The sequence below is a fragment of the Lutra lutra genome, chromosome 2, assembly GCF_902655055.1.
Source record: "Lutra lutra chromosome 2, mLutLut1.2, whole genome shotgun sequence".
NCBI classification, from domain to species: Eukaryota; Metazoa; Chordata; class Mammalia; order Carnivora; family Mustelidae; genus Lutra; species Lutra lutra.
Window position 1 is genome coordinate 73,799,548 of NC_062279.1, and position 20,656 is coordinate 73,820,203.

Below are 20,656 nucleotides of genomic sequence, written 5' to 3' on the forward strand. Positions count from 1 at the left end.
TTTCTATGTAACATACTGTAACTGTACAGTATTATTACTGTACACATAAGATATTGCATTTTCGTTCAACAAATAGTTGAATGCCTACTATTTCCATGTGCACTTAAAGGACATTTATTATATATATTCATCCAGTATCATGAACAGCAAGTATAATGTGGCACATAGTACACGACAAAAAGTGACTCTTGTTCAAGTCCCTTGCCCCTGTCTGCTTATTGCCTCCTTATTTATTTACCTAATGTGAGGCTCATTGCTGTGTTTCAGTTTTGCAAACTGGTTAAAGTAAAAATCATCCCCTCCACGTTATAACTTCAAAATCATCTCTAATAAGTTAGCACGTGTCTCAAGAAACCAATTGCTCTGAAGGTGGTTTTAGATTCCCTGCTTTTGTAAAGCTTGTGGGAGGTGACTCAGGCTGAGAGAAAAGAAATTAACAGACGAGCTGCTGCTATGTTCTGATGTGATGGGACTGAGGCCACATACTCTGTGGTTTCTCTCCCAGTTTTCTGTGCAGTCTTCCCAGTATAGTACGTTTGTCTTCCTATTCCAAAAAGGACTAAAGGCTTTTTCCCCCATTTGAAATATGTCTAAACCCTTTCATTCAACTGTCAAAAAAGTAAAATACTGATTTTCTTCTTTAAAGAATGTGTAATGTGTTAATAGGTTGGGTTTTTTTTTATTTCCTTTGATGAGTTTGGATTTAAATCCCAAATTGAGATGGCTAGTGAAAAGATGTCTTGTAGTTTCCTATAAATGCCTGATGGCCTTTTATCCACACTAACCATTGTATATTTAAACTTGATGGACAGTTTTTCTCAAAAAGAAAAAAAAGAGCAGGTTCTAAATTACCCCAAAGATCAGAATGAAATGCACAGGCAGCTTTACTCCATGCATATTAGCATTTACTCATTTATTCATTTATTCACTATACCTTAGAACAGTTTCCTGTGGTTTTTGACTAAGAGGAATCTGTCTGAACAGTTCATGCTGTTAATGAAAGGCAACTATTTTTTCCACATAAATGTTTGAAAGCCATTGACCTGATTCGAAGTAACTCTAAATGGATAGGTTTAACTATAAAACTTCACAGGTAAATGGTTTGTCAAAGACAAAAGAAGTTGTGTACATTTAAAAAATAACTGAAGAACAAACATTGCCTACATTATGCACAACATAGCTGCATAAAAACGTAAGATATTACAACCTCATGTCACATTTTTGCTTGAATCTTATACCATTGGAAGAATTATTTTATAAGCCACACGAAGAGCCTCAAGGGAGCTTTGCAAGCCCCAGAAGAAGGAGGGCCACATCTTCTTTGTTTTACATGTTGATAATGGTTTTGTTGCAACCTTGGAATGCTGTAAATAAAGGAAAAGAAGAAACTTAAAACTCCACCTAGAAAAAAGTTTGCATGTGTCTGTTTATTTCCTTGTTTGCTTGGTTGCATGTCTCCTGGGAGCATGAGCTCCATGAGGTCTTCTGTCAAATACCAGTCTTGCTTCCCCCCCCAAAAAAAAAGGTTTCCTCAGGGGCCGGAGGGGTGCAGAAAAGAAGTAAATCTTCTCACCAGCAGAGCTGTGAGCAAACGGAAGGATGGCAGAGATGTGTGCAGTGCGCAGCTTCGAGATGAATGCTGTCAGCATAAATTAAGTGTGGCTCCTAGTAGACAAACGGCGGTAGCGGCAGAAAGAGTTATTTGCAGGCTTAGAACTGAAAAGGGACGAGAAAATAAAAAGACAAACAGTGTGCAGTGCAAAGCTTGGAGAGGGCAGCCCGTGGGGAAAAGAAACGCGAGGGGATTTTATTGTGGTGTGGGACACTGCGCATGAAGGGACTGTAAGAAAGGGAGCGCTCCAAAGAGAAAACGTCAACCAGAAATAAAAAGTATAGGACAAAGGGATCATGAATGTATGAGGAGTCACAGCAAAGACAGCAAAGCTGAGTTAAAGAACTGAGGTTGAATAGAGATTGAAGGAACCTCAAAAGGCGCCTGAAAGCACCCTCTAACACAGAGCAGGCAGCAACAATAGATAAAGATACACAAGTCACAAAAGCAACTTTGAAATATTGGCATAGCTCATGGGGTTTAGTCCATTAATAAATAATGGGAGCTGAAGAATTTGCTATAAATTCCCTGATGAGACAGGATCGATGCTTTAAAACGACACCAACACCCATAGTGTGCTTCTCATTTATTCTTATATTTAAGTGGAACTCTTAGCCAACCTGATAATTGTCTAATCATCCCCTTTAATTAAAGTATTGTTTAAAATCTCTGTTCAGTTTACCATCTCAAGCAGAAGTCTTTGGCTGGACCCGTCAGTGGAGGTGATGTCAGTACATAAACAACCTTCACTGATTCATTCTGTTTATGCTCCTACCTAATGATTAGAGAGAAAGGGACAGGTGGTAAATAACCAGTACCCCAAAATGGATGGTTATGCGGCAGTATTTTTTTTTCACTTGATAACCTCCCTTCTGTGGAAGGTAATGAATTCACAAGCATTCAGAGATGGAACTGGTTTGCTTATTCCTGCTTCACTCTGTTCCAGATTTCCCTTATCTTGTCTGTTAGAGTCAGTCAAGCATTGCTCACTGGTAGCTGACAGGCTGTGTATTATTTCTGGCATGACACTGAGAACAACATGGAAAAGTTCCATACTGGGTTCTGCACAGCCAATAGAAGCATTCTTGGGCAAATATTTTATAACCCTGTAGGGCTGGTTTTACAGCAATAATTTATTCATTCATTCGTCTCATATTTATTGAGTTAAAACCTATGACCTGGAAGATACTGAGCAGTTTACCCTGCCCACCTGGGCTCTGGGGTAAATTCTAAGTGCAGCTCCTCTGAGTTCCTGAAACTAAAGATTACCTAATCTAACTCCTACTGACAATTAGAGGGTGGAGTAACCACCTCCAAAATGGGAAGTTGGGGCAGGCATCATGGAAGAACTAGAGTCGCAACTGTTGAACATACCTCAACAGGTAGAGGTGTGAAAGAAACTGAAGCCTGCATATTACATGAAGAATGGCCGTAATTATCAGAAGTGCCATGTTTGGAAAGCAAATATTTAGGTAGGAGCCATTTAAGGTTGCCTAGAAGGCTGGACTTAGGGAAGAAAGCAGAAGAGATTACACTGTCCAAGTGGGTGGGGCCCCACAAAGGAGACCACGCCCTTCCCACTGGGGCGCTAATAGTTATGGGGAAAGAAAGAGCCCCCAAAGGCTCTTGAGCACAGAAGAGTGACCTCAGTATGATAAAGTTGTGTTTTTCTTTGTTTTGTTTTTGGTTATTTTTTTTTTAAGATTGTACTTATGTATGTGACAGAGACTCATAGCCAGAGAGAGAGAACACAAGCAGGGAGAGTGGGAGAGAGAGAAGCAGGCTTCCTGCTAAACAGGGAGCCCAATGCAAGGCTGGATCCTAAGACCCTGGGATCATGACCTGAGCCTGAGCCAAAGGCAGCAACTTAAGAACCGAGCCACCCAGGTGTCCCTCAGTAAAATAAAGTTTTAACAGTGTTTTGAATGGACTGGCACACATACACAGGTACAAAATTCAGCCAGCAGAATATTCTAGCTACCCAGGTATAAATTTTATTGGAAATGAGAAGTGAACAACTAGTTTAAAAGCTGCTGATGTCAAGATCAGTACTCTTGCTATCCATGGCACCTAGCACATTATACAAAGTCACAAAATGTTTTTCTAGTAGGAAAAGATTTAGGAAATCAATCAGGAACACCCACAGAACAATGAAAGCCAAAGGGCAATCAATGCCAGGTGCCATGGCATGGTAAAGAAGAACCAAGGCTAGAAATTGGCCAATGCGTTTTATAGCAAGAAGGTAACTGGTAACAATATATAGAAAAATAAGTGTTGAATCACTGGCTGGCAGGAAGAGGAGAAACAGAAAGTCTTTACTCCTATTTCAAGAAATCTGAAAGAAAAAGGGAAAAGAAAGACTCTTTGGTACAAGGTAAATAATGCATTTTTTTTTTCTTAAAAGGCTTTTTTTCTCAAAAAGGACACCTGAGAAGGATTTACTTAATGAGAGAAAACCTAGTGTTCAGGGACAATGAAGGCTCCCGCAAGAGAGCAATTAACTAGATAAAATTAAATACATATAACCTAGTAATGAATATTTGTTAAACACTATTATGAACTGAAATCTATGCTAAGCAATGGAGATATGAAGAAGAAAATAAACGGTTTCTGCCACCACAGAATTTATAATCACAGGGAGGATCAGATAGGACTAACACACAATTACAATGCAATAATGACTTTAATTAAGGCATGTACCAATTATAAGTAAGAGAGGAGAAGGAAACAAAGAGTGGCTGAGGGAGTTATAGAAGGCGTCATGGATCCACTGTCTCTTTCTTGTTTTAACTGAACTCTTATAATGCTTTTGCAAAATCACCCCACTCCTTCAAGTCCACGTGGTTTGATCAGATTGGCCAAGATCTCCAGCTCCAAGACAGGTGTAGGACTCTGGGCCAGACAATCAGAATAATACATCATCCAGTGATTAATCTGGGGATGGGCATGTTTCCCAGTCCAGGCCAATGAAAATCCTCCCCAGAATATTGTTTATGAGTAGCAAGAAGAGCTACTTTCTCTTTTATAAATGACATGTGGCAGCACCAAGCAAGCCTTGGCTGCAGGGGTTGTCTTTGCCAGCGTAAGAGAAGAGATAGCCTGATAATGAAGACAACCAAAAAATAAATTCATTCATTCATTACAGAGCCAACAGAAAAAGAAAAAAAAAGATAATAAAAAAGAAAGATTTCCTTCTTTTTTTTAAATTTTTTGTGGTGTTCCAAGATTCATTGTTTACGCACCACACCCAGTGCTCCATGCAATACATGCCCTCCTTAATACCCACCACCAGGTTCACCTAACCTCTCACCCCCTCCCCTCCAAAACCCTCAATTTGTTTCTCAGAGTCCATAGTCTTTCATGGTTCATCTCCCCCTCTGATTTCCCCCAATTCACTTTTCCTTTCCTTCTCCTAATGTCCTCCGTGTTATTCTTTATGCTTCACAAGTAAGTGAAATCATATGATAATTGACTCTCTCTGCTTGACTTGTGCTCTTCAACAGATGAATGGATAAAGAAGATATGATCCATATATATAATGGAGTATTATGCCTCCATCAGAAAGGATGAATACCCAACTTTTGTATCAACATGGACAGGACTGGAGGAGATTATGCTGAGTGAAATAAATCAAAAAGGAAAGATTTATAATAACATTTTAAGACCCTTAAGACTTTGTGCAGGTGGCATAATTAAGAACAACCATACAATCTTATTATACTAATTAGTTTGACAAATGTGTTCTAAAGTTCTTAAGGACTGAACATTTGTGTCCTACCCTTGCCCCCCCCCAAATCCATATATTGAAGCCCTAACCCTTCATGTAATGGTATTTGGAGATGGGGTTTGTGGGAAGTAATTAGGGTTAGTTGAGGTCATGAAGGCAGGACTCTGGTCTGATGGGATTAGTGCTCTTTTAAGAAGGAACATCAGTGAGTTGTTCTCTCTCTCTTTAGCTGTGTAAAGGAAAGGCCATGTGAGGACCCAGCAAGAAGGCAGTCATCTGCAACCTGAGGAAAGAGCTCTCAATAGACACCAAACCTGCTGGTAGTTTGATCTTGGACTTCCAGTCTCCAGACCTGTGAGAAATAAATTTCTGTTGCTTAAGCCACCAGTCTATGGTTTTTTGCTATGGCCGCCCTACCTAAATAAGATAAATTTCCAATACAAAGTCACCCAGAACCTTACCTATTGTTAGTATTTGATGAGTAATATCAGTGGTGATTTTTGTACATCTCTATTGCCAGATCATGCCATTGACTATCAGTGCTCTCCTTACTGCTGGAAATAGGATCATTAGTCCCTTTAAATCTAACAAAAGTAGAGAATCAATTCAAGAAACCTAAGAACCAATTCAGGAAAATACATCCATAAGATTCTGCTTCTCTAGAACCACTCTCCGTACTAAAATAGAGAGAAAGAGAGATTTATTTTAAGAAATTTTCTTGTGCCACTATGAGAGCTAACAAGTGAGAAACCTGTGTGGCAAGCTGGAAGGCTGGAAATTCAGGCAAGAGTTGAAGTTGCAGTCTTGAGTCTGATTCCATAGGACAAAGGGTGGAAACATGGGCAAGGTTTCTATGTTGCAGTTTTGATACAAATTCCTTCTTCAGGGACTTGTCTGTTCTCTTAAAGCCTTCAACCTGATTGCATGAGGCCCACCCACATTATAGAATGTAATCTGCTTTGCTTAAAGTCTGCTGACTTAAACGTTAACCTCATCTAAAAAGTACCTTCAAAATGACATCTAGAACTGCTATTTGACCAAACCTCGGGGAACCACATCCTAGCCAAACTGACACAGAAAATCAACCATCACCTGCACATAAAAATGTGTCCACAAACGTTCACATAAGCTTTATTCATAATCATTCCAAACTGGAAATGACTGAAAATATCCATCAGCAGATAAATGAATAGCTGTGGTATATTCACACAATGAAATGCTGCTCAGTAATAACAAGGACAAGCCATTGATATAAGCAATATGGATGAATCTCAAAATCATCATCCTGAATGAAAAGCCAAAAGAAAAAAGAATACACACTGTATAGTTCCATTTCAAGAAAATTCGAACTATAAAAGTTGAACAGTGCTTTTCAGAGACTGGAGGTGGAAGGAGAAATGAATTATAAAGGGACATAAGAAAAATTTGGGGGGATGATGGAAATGGCAATTATTTGATTGTGGTGATAGTTTCATGGTGTAAACGTAAGTCATAAGTCATTGTGGTAGGCAGCCTCTGAGATGGCCCCAACAAACTTCACCTCCTGATATTCATACCCTTGTAGACTTCCCTCTGCTTAAGTGTGGGCTGCATTTAGTGACTCACTTTTTTTTTTTAATTGATATACAACTTTGACCTTTGTCTTCATGGTTCTATATGGTTGGTCAAAGTATCACACACAAAGTATCACACACCTATCAATACGAAAAAAAAGTCAGTTGATACATTAAATACCAGAATATGTTGGGAGCATTTGGTAACTGTTTTATACCAAACTATTGGTCGGGGGGAATAGCTTTCTTAGTGATTCTGATAATGGTCTGACCTAGGTAAAGCAGGTGTTTCATAGAGGACTGGAGGAACTTATGGAGACAGAAAGGTCATTTTTCCCAACTGCTCAACTTCTCAGCAGCCCAACATCCCAGAAGGTGGTTTTGTTTTCTTTTCCTGAGGGAATTAAAGAAGAGATTATCTTTTTTATAAGTCAAATTCATTGCTTATTAATTTTGCTCTTTATTTGTTTAAATATATTTATTCATCCATCCGTGTGTTCACTCATAAACACATAGTATTCTTTTCCTCTTCCTAGTCTCACTCCCCGAGTAAGCTCATGCACACTCACTAATGTAAGCACCATCCTCTTATCCTCAGACTGTAGCCCTGACCCTCTCTTGAGTTTTAGAATTCTATACACACTAATTTATATTTCTTGGATATCTAATAAGCATCTCAAACTGAATATCCTCAAGAGAGAGAGCTCTTGTTGAAGGAAATGCTTCATATCAGCCCCAGTATTACAGTACCAACTGTCACCCAGGGGCTTGACCAAAAAGTTTAGGAATAATATCTGATCCTTTCTTTTTGCCCACCTCTAAACCCAATTTATTAGAAATTTCTATTAACTTCATTCTATCATACATGCCAGATCTCTCTGGTTCTCATCACCTCCTACTGTTACTAATGTTCTCTAGGTGCAACTAAAACCCATTCTCTATAGATCAGTTAGAGTGAGTTAAAAAGTAAAGAAAAAAAAGAAAAGGAAAGCAAGGAGAATAAATAAGACCCTGACAATCCTCTTCTTCCATTTAATAATGAAATCTAAAATCCTTACTCTGATATTCATCATAAACATTTTTTCCCATTTTATTTTATTTCTTTTCAGCGTTCCAAAATTCACTGTTTATGCACTACAACCAGTGCTCCATGCAACACATGCCCTCCTTAAGAGCCACCACCAGGGTCACCCAACCCTTCACCCTCTCACCTCCAAACCCCTCAGTTTGTTTCTCAGAGTCCACAGTGTCTCATGGTTTTTCTCCCCCTCTGATTTCCCTTCTCTCCATCTCCCAATGTCCTCAGTGTTATTCCTTATGCTCCACAAGTGAAACCATATGATAATTGACTCTCTCTGCTTGACTTAATTTCACTCAGCATAATCTCTTCTGATCCTGTCCATGTTGGTACAAAAGTTGGGTATTCATCCTTTCTAATAGAGGCATAATACTCCATTTTATATATGGACCATATTTTCTTTAACGATTTGTCCATTGAAAGGCATCTTGGTTCTTTACACAGTTTGGCCACAATGGCCACTGTGGCCATTGCTACTATGAACATTGGGGTACAGGTGGCCCTTCTTTTCACTACATCTGTATCTTTGGGATAAATACCCAGTAGTGCAATTGCAGGGTCATACGGTAGCTCTATTTTTAATTTCTTAAGGAATCTCCACACTGTTTTCCAAAGTGGCTGCACCAACTTGCACTCCCACCAACAGTGTAAGAGGGTTCCCCTTTCTCCACATCCTCTTCAACACTTGTTTACTGTCTTGTTAATTTTGGCCATTCTAACTGGTGTCCGGTGGTACCTCAATGTGGTTTTGAATTGAATCACCCTGATGGCTAATGATGATGAATGTTTCTTCATCTGTCTGTTAGCCATTTGTATGTCTACTTTGGAAAGGTGTCTGTTCATGTCTTCTGCCCATTTTTGACGTGATTATCTGTTTTGTGTGTGTTGAGTTTGAGGACTTCTTTCTAGATCTTGGATATCAGCCCTTTGTCTGTAGTGTCATTTGTGAATATCTTCTCCCATTCCGTGGGTTGCCTCTTTGTTTTGTTGACTGTTTCCTTTGCTGTGTAGAAGCTTTTGATCTTGGTGAGTCCCAAAAGTTCACTTTTGCTTTTGTTTCCTTTGCCTTTAGAGACATATCTTGAAAGAAGTTGCTGTGGCCATTGTCAAAAAGGTTACTGCCTATGTTCTCCTCTAGGATTTTGATAGATTCCTGCCTCACACTGAAGTCTTTTATCCACTTCGAGTTTATGTTTATGGTGTAAGAGAATGGTCGAGTTTCATTCTTCTACACACAGCTGTCCAATTTTCCCAGCACCATCTATTGAAGAGACTATCTTTTTTCCATGGTATATTTTTTCCTGCTTTGTCAAAGATTAGTTGACTATAGAGTTGAGGATCCATATCTGGGCACTCTACTCTGTTCCACTGGTCTATGTGTCTGTTTTTGTGCCAGTACCATGCTGTCTTGGTGATCACAGCTTTGTAGTAAAGCTTAAAATCAGACAACATGATGCCCCCAGTTTTGTTTTTCTTTTTCAATATTTCCTTAGCAATTCAGAGTCTCTTCTGGTTCCATACCAATTTTAGGATTGTTTGTTCCAGCTCTTTGAAAAACGCTGGTGGAATTTTGATTGGGATGTCATTGAAAGTATAGATTGCTCAGTATAGACATTTTAATAGTATAGACATTTTAATAATGTTTATTCTTCCAATCCATGAGCATGGAATGCTCTTCCATCTTTTTGTGTCTTCTTCAATTTCTTTCATGAGTGTTCTGTAGTCCCTCAAGTACAGATCCTTTACCTCTTTGGTTAGGTTTATTCCCAGGTATCTTATGGTTCTTGGTGCTATAGTAAATGGAATCGATTCTCTAATTTCCCTTTCTCTATTTTCATTATTGGTGTATAAGAAAGCAACTGATTTCTGTACACTTATTTTGTATCCTGTCACATTACTGAATTGTATGAGTTCTAGTAGTTTGGGGGTGGAGTCTTTTGGGTTTTCCATATAAAGTATCATTTCAGTTCCATGGTGTAATGGTTAGCACTCTGGACTCTGGGTTTTCCATGTAAAGTATCATGTCATCTGTGAAGAAAGAGAGTTTGACTTCATCCTTGCCAATTCAAATACCTTTTATTTCTTTTTGTTGTCTGATTGCTGTTTCTAGGACTTCTAGTACTATATTGAACAAGAGTGGTGGGAGTGGGCATCCTTGTTGTGTTCTTGATCTCAATGGGAAGGCTGTCAGCTTTTCCCCATAGAGGATGATATTTGCTGTGGGTTTTTCATAGATAGATTTTATGAAGTTGAGGAATGTTCCCTCTAGCCCTATACATTGAATCATTTTAATCAGGAATGGATGCTATATCTTATCAAATGCTTTTTCTGCATCAATTGAGAGGACCATGTGGTTCTTATCCCTTCTCTTACTTATTTGTTTGATCACATTGATTGATTTGCAATTATTGAACGTCCCTTGCATCTCAGGGATAAATCCCACCTGGTCATGGTGGATAATCTTTTTAATGTACTGTTGGATCCTATTAGCTGGATCTTGTTGAGAATCTTGGCATCCATATTCCTCAGGGATATTGGTCTGAAATTATCCTTTTTGATGGGGTCTTTCCCTGGTTTGGGGACAGGGTAATGCTGGCTTCATAAAAAGAGTCTGGAAGTTTTCCTTCTGTTTCTATTTTTTGAAACAGCTTCGGGAGAATAAGTATTATTTCTTCTTTGAATGTTTGGTAGGATTCTCCAGGGAATCCGTTAGGTCCTGGTCTCTTGTTTTTTGGGGGGGAGGTTTTTGATCACTGCTTCAATCTTGTTACTAGATATCGGTCTATTCAGGTTGTCAATTTCTTCCTGATACAGTTTTGGAAGTTTATAAGTTTCCAGGAATATATCCATTTCGTCCAGTTTACTTAACTTATTGGCATATAACTGTTGATAATAATTTCTGATGATTTTTTTCTATTTCCTCAGTGTTAGTCATGATCTCTCCCTCTTCATTCATAATTTTATTAATTTGGGTCCTCTCTCTTTTCTTTTGGATTAGTTTGGCCAATGGTTTATCGATCTTATTCATTCTTTCAAAAACCAGCTTGTACTTCGTTGATGTGTTCTACTGTATCTCTAGTTTCTATCTCATTGATCTCTGCTCTAATCTTAATTATTTTCCTTCTTGGTGTGGGGTTGGCTTACTTTGTTGTTGATTCTCCAGTTCTTTAAGGTGTAAAGAGAGCTGGTGTATTCTGGATTTTTCAGTTTTTTTGAGGGAGGCTCAGATGGTTATATATTTCCTCCTTTGGGCTGTCTTTGCTGTATCCCATAAGATTTGGAACAAAATGTCTTCATTCTCATTGGTTTCCATGAATTGTTTAAGTTCTTCTTTGATTTCCTGGTTGATCCAAACATACTTTTTTAAGATTTATTTATTTGACAGAGATCACAAGTAGGCAGAGAGGCAGGCAGAGAGAGGAGGGAAGCAGACTCCCCACTGAGCAGAGAGCCTGATGCAGGGCTCAATCCCAGGACCCTGGAATCATGACCTGAGCTGAAGGCAGAGGCTTAACCCACTGAGACACCCAGGCACCCCATGATCCAAACATTCTTAAGCTGGGTGTTCTTTAGCTTCCAAGTGTTTGAATTCCTTCCAAACTTTTTATTGTGGTTGAGTTCCAGTTTCAAAGTATTGTGGTCTGAGAATATGCAGGGAATAATCTCAATCTTTTGGTATCAATTGAGCTCTGATTTGTGACCCAGTAAGGGTCTCTATTCTGGTCTATTCAGGTCTCTCTATTCTGGAGAAAGTTCCATGTGCCCTCAAGAAGAATGTATTCTGTTGTTTTAGGGTAGAATGTTCTGTATATATCTATGAGGTCCATCTGGTCCAATGTGTCATTCAATGCTCTTGTTTCTTTATTGATTTTTCTGCTTGGATGATCTGTCTATTACTGAGAGTGGCATGTTAAGATCCCCTACTATTAATGTATTCATATCAATATGACTCTTTATCTAGATTAACAGTTGTCTTATGTAGTTGGCTGCTCCTGTATTGGGGGCATAGATATTTACGATTGTTAGATCTTCTTGGAGGATAGACCCTTTAAAAATGATGTAGTGTCCTTCTTTATCTCTGACTAAAGTCTTTAGTTTAAAATCTAATTTATCTGATATGAGAATCACTACCCCAGCTTTCTTTTGAGGCCCATTGGCATGAAAGATGCTTCACCATCCCTTCATTTTCAGTCTGAATGTAACTTTAGGTTCCAAATGGGTCTCTTGTAGACAACATATGGACAGGTCCAGTCATTTTATCCAATCTGCAACCCTGTGCCATTTTATGGAAGCATTTAGGCCATTCACGTTGAGTGTGATTATTGAAAGATACATTTTTGACATCATGTTGTCTGTGAAGTCCTTGTTTCTATAGATTGTTTCTGTAATTTTCTGTTCTATGATACTCTTGGGCTCTTTCTTTCTTTATAGAACGCCCCTTAATATTTCTTGTAGTCCCAGCTTGGTAGTCACTTACTCTTTTAAACCCTGCCAGTCTTGGAAGCCCTTTATCTCTCCAACCATTTTGAATGTCAGTCTTGCTGGATAAGTATTCTTGGCTGCATGTTCTTCTCATTTAATGCCCTGAATATGTCTTTCCAGCCCTTTCTGGCTTGCCAGGTTTCTGTGGACAGGTTTGATGTTATTCTGATGGGCCTTCCTCTATACATAAGGAATCTCTTCCCCCTAGCTGCTCTCAAAAGCTCTTGTCTAAAATTATGTTTCATCAGTCTCACAATCAAGTGCCTCAAGGTCTGTCTAGATTCACTGATCTTGGGGTATCCTTTCTACCTCTAGGACATGAATGCTGGTTCCATTACCCAGATTGGGAAAATTTTCATGGAGAATTTGTTCAATTATATCTTCTAGTCTTCTTTCTTTCTCCTCCCCTTCAAGGATCCCAATAATTCTGACACTGGAATGTTTCATGGCATCATTTATTTCCCTAATTCTGTTTTCATGGCTTCTAATCTATTTGTTCCAGGCCTCCTCCTGATCCTTTTTCTCTATCAGTTTGTCCTTTAGATCACTAATTCCATCTTCTCCCTTGGTTACCCTTGGTTACCTTAGCTGTTAGAGAATTTAAATTAGAATGGATCTCATTGGCAGAATTTTTAACTTCTTCCTGGGTGGCTTTCACTGATGCCCTTAGCGATTCCATGTTGTCACTAAAGGTTTTCTCCAACCTAGCCATTGCCTGGATAATTGTTACCCTGAATTCCCTTTCTAACATACTCTTTATGTCCATATCCAATAGTTCTGATGGAGAGGGCACAGTCTCTGAATTTTTCCTTGGTTGGGTGTTCCTCCTCCTAGTCATTTTGGCGAGAGGTGGTTGAGGGGATGTGTAGCTGAATATATCAACCACGATCCAAGCAAGGTGCACCATGGAATGGCTTCTGAGCAATCGCAAGTCACCACCAAAAGGAAATAAAAAAGAAAAAGAGAGAGAGAGAAAGAGACAGACAGAAAAAAAAAAGAGAAGACCCAGCCAGAATGGGCCCCAAAGGTAAGATTACAAAGTATACAAACAAAAATGGCAAACAAAAAGACAGACAAAAGTAAATGACAAAAAAAAAAAAAAAAAGGAACCCAGCCAAAATGAACCCCAAGGATAAGATTTATATAATACCAGAACAAAAACAAATACACAGAAACACTAACAGAAGAAAAAGATGGGAGGGTGGTTATAAATCCTCAACGTAGGCAAGGAAGGTTATTTTGATTCTTCCTGGGTGTATCTTGATTTCTTTGTTAAAGGACTCAACTTTCCAGAGATAAAGGGAGATTAAAACTGGTTTATATATAGGGATAGTATTGATTAGGGAAAGAGGATTACCTTGAAGTTTATATCTATATGTATATTCATAAAATAGAAAAGAAAAAGAAAAACACAGGTAAATGTATGAAAAAGTTCAAGTTAAAAAGTTATTATGAAATATGTTGTATTAAACCCCTAATTGTAATGGTAAGTAGGTTAAGAAATTAAACAGAACAAGAATAGTGAGAATGAATTAAAGATAAAAGTTGTATGTATGAAATATACAGGTTTTAGGGCAATACCAGGAGCTTAATGTATTGTTTATCCCTGATATTGGGGTTTTACAGTTTTATGGGGACCCTCTCATTCTTTTGGCTGGCTTTCTGGGGGAGGGGCCTGCGGTGTTGTTTTTTCAGGCAGTCTTGCTTGGGTTGAGTCCTCCTGCCCCCTATCAAGGGGTTGGGCTCTGTGGAAACCGGTTTTTTAGGCTTTTGTTCTCTGGAGGTTTTTTTCCTTTGGTGGCTTTTTGCGGCTTTTTGGAGGTTTAGTGGAAAGCAAACTGCACCCAGACATCTGTCTCAGAGAGAAGCCTCAGTCTGCTCTCCTCTGGGTGGTCCAGAACACACAGACTCCCCCTCTGCAAACTCCACTAAGCCGTGCAAACTCCCGCAGGCAGAGCAAGTCCCCAGCCCCTGACTCAGGGGTCGCGCAAAGTGCCCTCTTGTCTCTGCACCCTTGTGTTACTAAAACCGCAAGTGATATTGGTCTAGGGAGCCTGCTTCTAGTGGCTGCGTTTCCTGGGACTGCTGACTGGGTTCCAGACTTCTGGTTGCCACCAACACAGGAGACCGGAGATCACACTGAGTTCCTTTAGGCCCTGACTGGGAGAGTCCAGGCCCTCCACCAGTCCTAGAGACCACCGGCTAGCTCAAGGACAGGGCTTTCTCAGGCTCGGGCAGGGAATGGGCCAGACCCCAGTCATGCAGTGCGCAAAAGTTCTAAGGAGTGCAGGCTGGAGCCCTCACCAGACTCTCTCATGTGGGGGAGGGAGTGTGCCCAGCCAAGCAGTGATGCAAGTCGCACAACCCTGGTGTGCACTCTCTCTGGTATGGGTGGTTGCCAGAGGTGGCTGTCCTGGGACCGTGGGTTTAGGCCCATGCCCGTGACTACCCAATTCCACCAGTTACCCCTTAAGCTCTTTTGCTCTTTTTGAGTGCTTTTAACCAGACTCCAAGTTAATGCTGGTCCCCAATCCCAGGGCACTTTCGTATTGGGGTATTACTTTCCAATGGGTCACTTCTGGTGGCTCCCTCCCCCTTCTGTTTACCCTCTGATACAGTCTGATTGTTCCCACTCCATTTTACCTCTTCACTGGTGTCTTCTGCCCCCGTAGAGCTCCAAAAGTGTATAATCCTACATCTCAGGCTGATTTCATGGGTGTTCAGAGTGTCCTGGTAGATAATTAGCTCACTTTAGGGGACCAGTTGAAACAGGGTCTCCTACTTCTCTACCATCTTATCCCTCCTCCCCTCATAAAAATTTAAATCACCACCAATTACCACTATTTCTAGCTAAGTCCCTCTATTTCTCAGCTCTGCTAATTTTTGACCCACCATGGTCTACAACCCAAAGACCTTGGCATCTTTCACTGGCCTTTCCCTTCATCATCTCCTCATCCACTTCTTTGGCCAGTTTGAAACCTATGATCAATCAGTCTTTTGGGGATTACTTCCATATCCCTTTTTCTTCTCTTACTACTTCATATTTACTTGGCAAACTTCTACTCTTGATTAAGTCTGACTCAACTCTCATACCATATCTGCATCTATACAAACAAATGCGACCAGAGAAAAGTACAATGCTCAAACTGATGATTCCTCTAGCATTGAGAAGACTGTTAGCTCTGCCTGGCAACCCTGCTGTGTTTCTTTGGCCCGTTCCCTTTCTCACTCCTCCAATATCTCAAATAAGACCCAGGCATCCTATTTCTCTGAGAAAAGAGAAGCAATCAGAAAATCTTCATAACTTTCCATCATTATATCCACCAAGTGACCTGTATCTATGCCCTTATGTTCTGCCTTTTCTAATAACTTTGGATAAACTGTCCATGATTTCAGCAAAGTAAACTCCATTTATGCATTAGATCCCACTTCCTCTGATCTACTTGAAAACATTGCTTCATGACTTTCCCACTTCTTTCCAGTACCATCACATTTTCCTTCTGTACTGGATCTTTTCCAATAGCACATAAACGTGTAATTATTTCCCCCATCTTAAACAAAAAATTTTGCTTCATCTCACATGCTCCTCTAGTTACTGCTCTTTTTCTTCTCTTCCTTTTACAACAAAATACCTCAAAAGAGTTCAGTCTTCAATATTCTTCTTTCAAGCTTTGAGCCCACTCTGATAAGCCTTTGTAACTACTGAGTAGGGAAAACACACCCCTGTGTGCTTCTCTCACTCTCACATGATCCTCACATTCACAACACTTCACAACACAACACAACTCCAGATGAGAGGTGTTTTATTCCCAAGCAATACCTCAACACTGGCCAAGTGTCCTACAATCTAAATCAATTCTGACACTATCTACCTTAATTAAATTAAATTAATTAAATTAAGTTAAATTAAATTAAATTAAATGCCACAGGTTAAGGACTCAGTCCCACAAGACTGCCTTCCCCTTCTTCAGATACCAATCACAAGTCTCCAGATGTTCACCTGTGTTTCTGACAATTACAATCGGCTTTACCATAACCCCCTCCTTGGGCTCCATTACTTGCTAGAATAGCTCACAGAACTCAAGAAAACACTTCCTTACATTTACCACTTAATTAAGGGTATGATAAAGAATACAGATGAACAGCTAAATGAAGAGATACATAGGGCAAGGTCTGGAAAGTTCCCAAGTACATGAACTTTTGTTCTCATGGAGCTGGGGTGTGCCATATGCTCAGCATTTAAATGTTGTACCAACCCAGAAACTCTCTGAACCCCATGATTTGGGAATTTTTATGGAGGCTTCCTCACATAGGCATCATTGATCACTAACTCTACTTCTATCCCCTTTCTCCTTCTTAAAGGAAATGGGGCAGAGGTAGGGATGGCTGAAAGTTCCAAGCTTTAATCATGACCTAGTCTTTCTAGTGATGAGGCTCCATCCAGGAGCTATTCAAGGGGTCACCCAGAATTACCCAGAATTACCTCTTGGCTCATAAGAGACATTCCTATCATCCAGAAAAATCCAACAGTATTTAGGGGCTCTGTGTCAGGAACCAAGGTTGAAGACCAAATATTAAAACAAAGGATGACCCTTGTGCTCTTAGAATTTAGGAGATTACAAAGTGTTTAGGAGCTCTGCGCCAGGAACCCATGTATTTTTTTTCTATTATTTCACAACTACAGTCCCCACAAAACTAATCTTACCTCATTCACAAATTACCTCCAAGTTGTAAAAACCCACTGCTCGGTTCTCAGCTGTCTTTCACCTGACTTCAGCAGCATTTGCGACAGTTCTTTACTCCATCCCCACATTAACATTTGATTTACTTAATATCTGGCAAACCTGACTCACTGACTTCTCTTCTTACCTCTCTGGCCCTCAGTCTCAGTCTCCCTTACCTGTTCTTCCTCTTCTCTCCAATCTATTAATATTGACATACTCTAGGGTTGAGTCCTGAGACCATTTCTCTTCTCTGACCTTCTCTGCAATGATCTCATCTGGCTTCATGGTTTTACATATCATCTATCTACTGATAATTCTCAGATTTATAACCTTAGGCAGGACATCTCTGATCTCCAGAATCATGCACCCAAACACACCTAGTCAATAGCTTCACTTAGATATCTGACAGGCATTTAAAACCTAACATGTCCAAACCCACACTCTTGATCTTCCCTCTCAAACCTTCTCCTCCTAAAGACTTCTGCAATTCAGTACATATCAACTTCATCTTTCCAGGAGCCTAGGCTGAAATCTTTCTTTCTCTCATACCACACATTTGGTCTCAGCATGTCATGCTGCTACCAACTGAGTAGAAACTGCTAGCCTTCCTCTTTACAACCTACTATCATCTCCAGTACAGATTATTGTAATAGCATTCTTTGGGTCTTTTTGTCCTTATCTTTGCAGCTTCATGGTTTTTTTCTTAATGTAGCGGCCCAAATGACCCTGTTAAAACAAAACTTAAGTGGTCCCATTAAACTCTCTAATAGCATACCATTTCAATACTAGGGAAAACTGGGGCACCTGGGTGGCTCAGTGGGTTAAAACCTCTGCCTTCGTCTCAGGTCATGATTTCAGGGTCCTGGGATCGAGCCCCGCATTGGGCTCTCTGCTCTGCAGGGAGCCTGCTTCCTCCTCTCTGCCTGCTTCTCTACCTATTTGTAATCTCTGTCAAATAAACAAATAAAATCTTTAAAAAATAATAATAATAGGGAAAACCAAAATCCATAGAATGGCCTGCAAGGTCTTAGGCTTTGTGGTCCTTTTAGTGCTCTGATCTCATAACTTCTATGTCCAAAGTCTTGTCTTGTTCACTCCGTTCCAACGTATGGGTCCCTTGTTGTTTCTGAATCAAGCCAAGGACCAAAGGACCTTTGTACATGCAATTCCTTCTCCTACTTCACCATTTCCCCACATAAGCACATGGCTCAATCCATTATCTTCTTTAGGATTTTTTTCAAATGCTATTTAAAGTTATAACCTCTTTTCCCTGACACTACTCCCTACTCTTTCCTGCACTATTTTTCTCCATAGCACTTATAAACTTCAATCATTTCTGAATTCACTTCTCAGGAATTTCTTCAACTCCTTTATATCTGTCATGTATGTATATGTGTGTGCAACGGTGTGTGTGAGCGTGCACATGTGTGAGAAGGGAATAGACCACAATGGATACAGTTCTCTAATCTGAACACAAGCAGAATAGAGTAAGAGATTTACTTCTGGGTCTCTCATGATTCCCTAAACAATGACATAAATTAAAATCCGGAAGTCTAAGAAATAGTCTGTAACAATAATTGTTGCCACTGTTTTTGCAGATGAGACTGTCTCACAGAAACTCTAAGTGACTTGACTAAGGTCATTCAGACAGTAAAGAAGGCTGGGCCACAATTTCAACCCAGGACTTTGTGACCCCAATGCTCACAGACAAAAGCACTTTTCTAAGGCCATAGTGTCCTAAAACTGTGTTAATTATGTAACATATAACATCCATGGAAAGGCAATATAACTAAGAGTTATTTTGCCTATACCTGCTTTCATACATGGTCTGTCATGCAACCTCTTTGTCTTTTTCCCATAATATGCAATCCGTTGTCATTATAATCTGAAAATTTCAACCACTCTAGATGGAACAGCTGTTTACACCTTCAACACAACAAATTTTTATTTACCTTAACAACCTGCTTTATTCTTTCTACTGTGCTGATGATACTCATAATTAATTGAGGCTGAGGTTCATCCTTCACAACCAGCCAAGGTTGAATGGCAGACACAGCCTTGCACTTTGTGACAGGGAACTGTGATTCATACCATCATAAATTTCTCCAGATTTTATTTGAGAAATAGCTAAAGATATCTAAAGATGTGTCCCAAAAATATTCCAACCCCCTCACCTCCCTTCACCCACCCCCAGATTGATGACATTGAGTTTTGCTTCTCAGCAGGAAGGCAACAATACACAATGTTGCTGACACCTCATATGAGATGCACTGCAAACCCCCGTGGGGAAGGCCAGGGCCAGTTCTGTCTCTTCTGATCAGGTCCTTTCCTTCCCTTCTTCGCACTTGGCACCTATTCCCGGACAGCTGGCTAACACTGAGCTGCTCCTGAGCACAACTGCCTAAACAAACACCTTCCATTTCATGGAAAAAGAAAACTTTTGCAATAATAGGGATTCCTGTGGTCTGGAATAGATAACAGTCATTTTGTAGGTACTTCATTCCCCATCTCAGCATGTACATAAACGTTGAGCTTTGTTCAATTGACCCAAGAAGGCTGAAAGTTTGCTATTGCCTCCCTTTCTTTAATTTTAGTATTAAAATTTTCCTGGATTATTTTAAATGTAAATATTTCTGAAAGAAATACAATTCTGTTAGTATCCACTACGGACTAGTTTATCAGACGTTTTCTTATGACAGAAGGCATAACGATGGCATTAGGACACCTTAAGAGAGAGAGGTTTATACCTAAAAAAGAGTGGAAGTGCTAACCCAGAAAAGGGAAATCAGGAAGGCAAAAAATAAATTTAATCTTCCTCCAAAGCTCCTACCACTGTTAATTGGAGGAAGGAAGGAAGAAAGGAAGTAAGAAAGTAGGGAGGGAGGAAGGGAGGAAGGGGAAGGAAGGGAGAAGAAGGAAGGAAGGAAGAGAAAGATCCAAGACAATTTAAACTTAACCCAACCTAGTAGTTTTAATAGACTCCTCGCTAGTGCTTATTATCTTTTAGGAAAACACACGTGCACACATGTACATACACACACACACAGGATCCCAAGTAGCTAGCATCTAAGTGTGTCAACAGGAAGGGTGTAGCTCATGTAACCTCCTGGTGGGATGGAGAGGATTGAGCATTAGTATCCTCTTGCTTCTGTGTCCTCTACAGCAAGGCTCTCAAATACCATGCTGGCTTCCAGTCATGGACATCACATGATCCTCTTTTTGTCCCTGAAATGCTTCTGAAGAGCTCCTGCATTAAGACCATCTTGGCTCCCACTGTCATTAGGCATCTCTAAAGGCTAAGCCTTGCATTCAGACCAGGCCAAGGCAGTCTGCTCTGCAGCCTTCACTTACAGCTACTTCTCCTAGAAAGAGTAATGTCCCAGAAATGTCCCCATCCATACCCTCAGCTATTTCTAAGATCCACTATGTCACCCAAAAACCAATTATAGTTGGCTATCCCACAAGAAGCAACCTCTTTGC

General features: G+C 40.0%; 1 long non-coding RNA gene across 1 annotated transcript in view; it reads right to left on the reverse strand.

Annotated features, from left to right (window-relative positions):
* LOC125094233 (uncharacterized) overlaps positions 1 to 20,656 on the reverse strand; it is a 40,799-nt gene that overhangs the window by 14,526 nt on the left and 5,617 nt on the right. Inside the window, exon 2 of the long non-coding RNA XR_007125427.1 lies at positions 1,208 to 1,364. This is a non-coding gene — a long non-coding RNA (uncharacterized LOC125094233). The remainder of the gene's footprint in view (positions 1 to 1,207; positions 1,365 to 20,656) is intronic.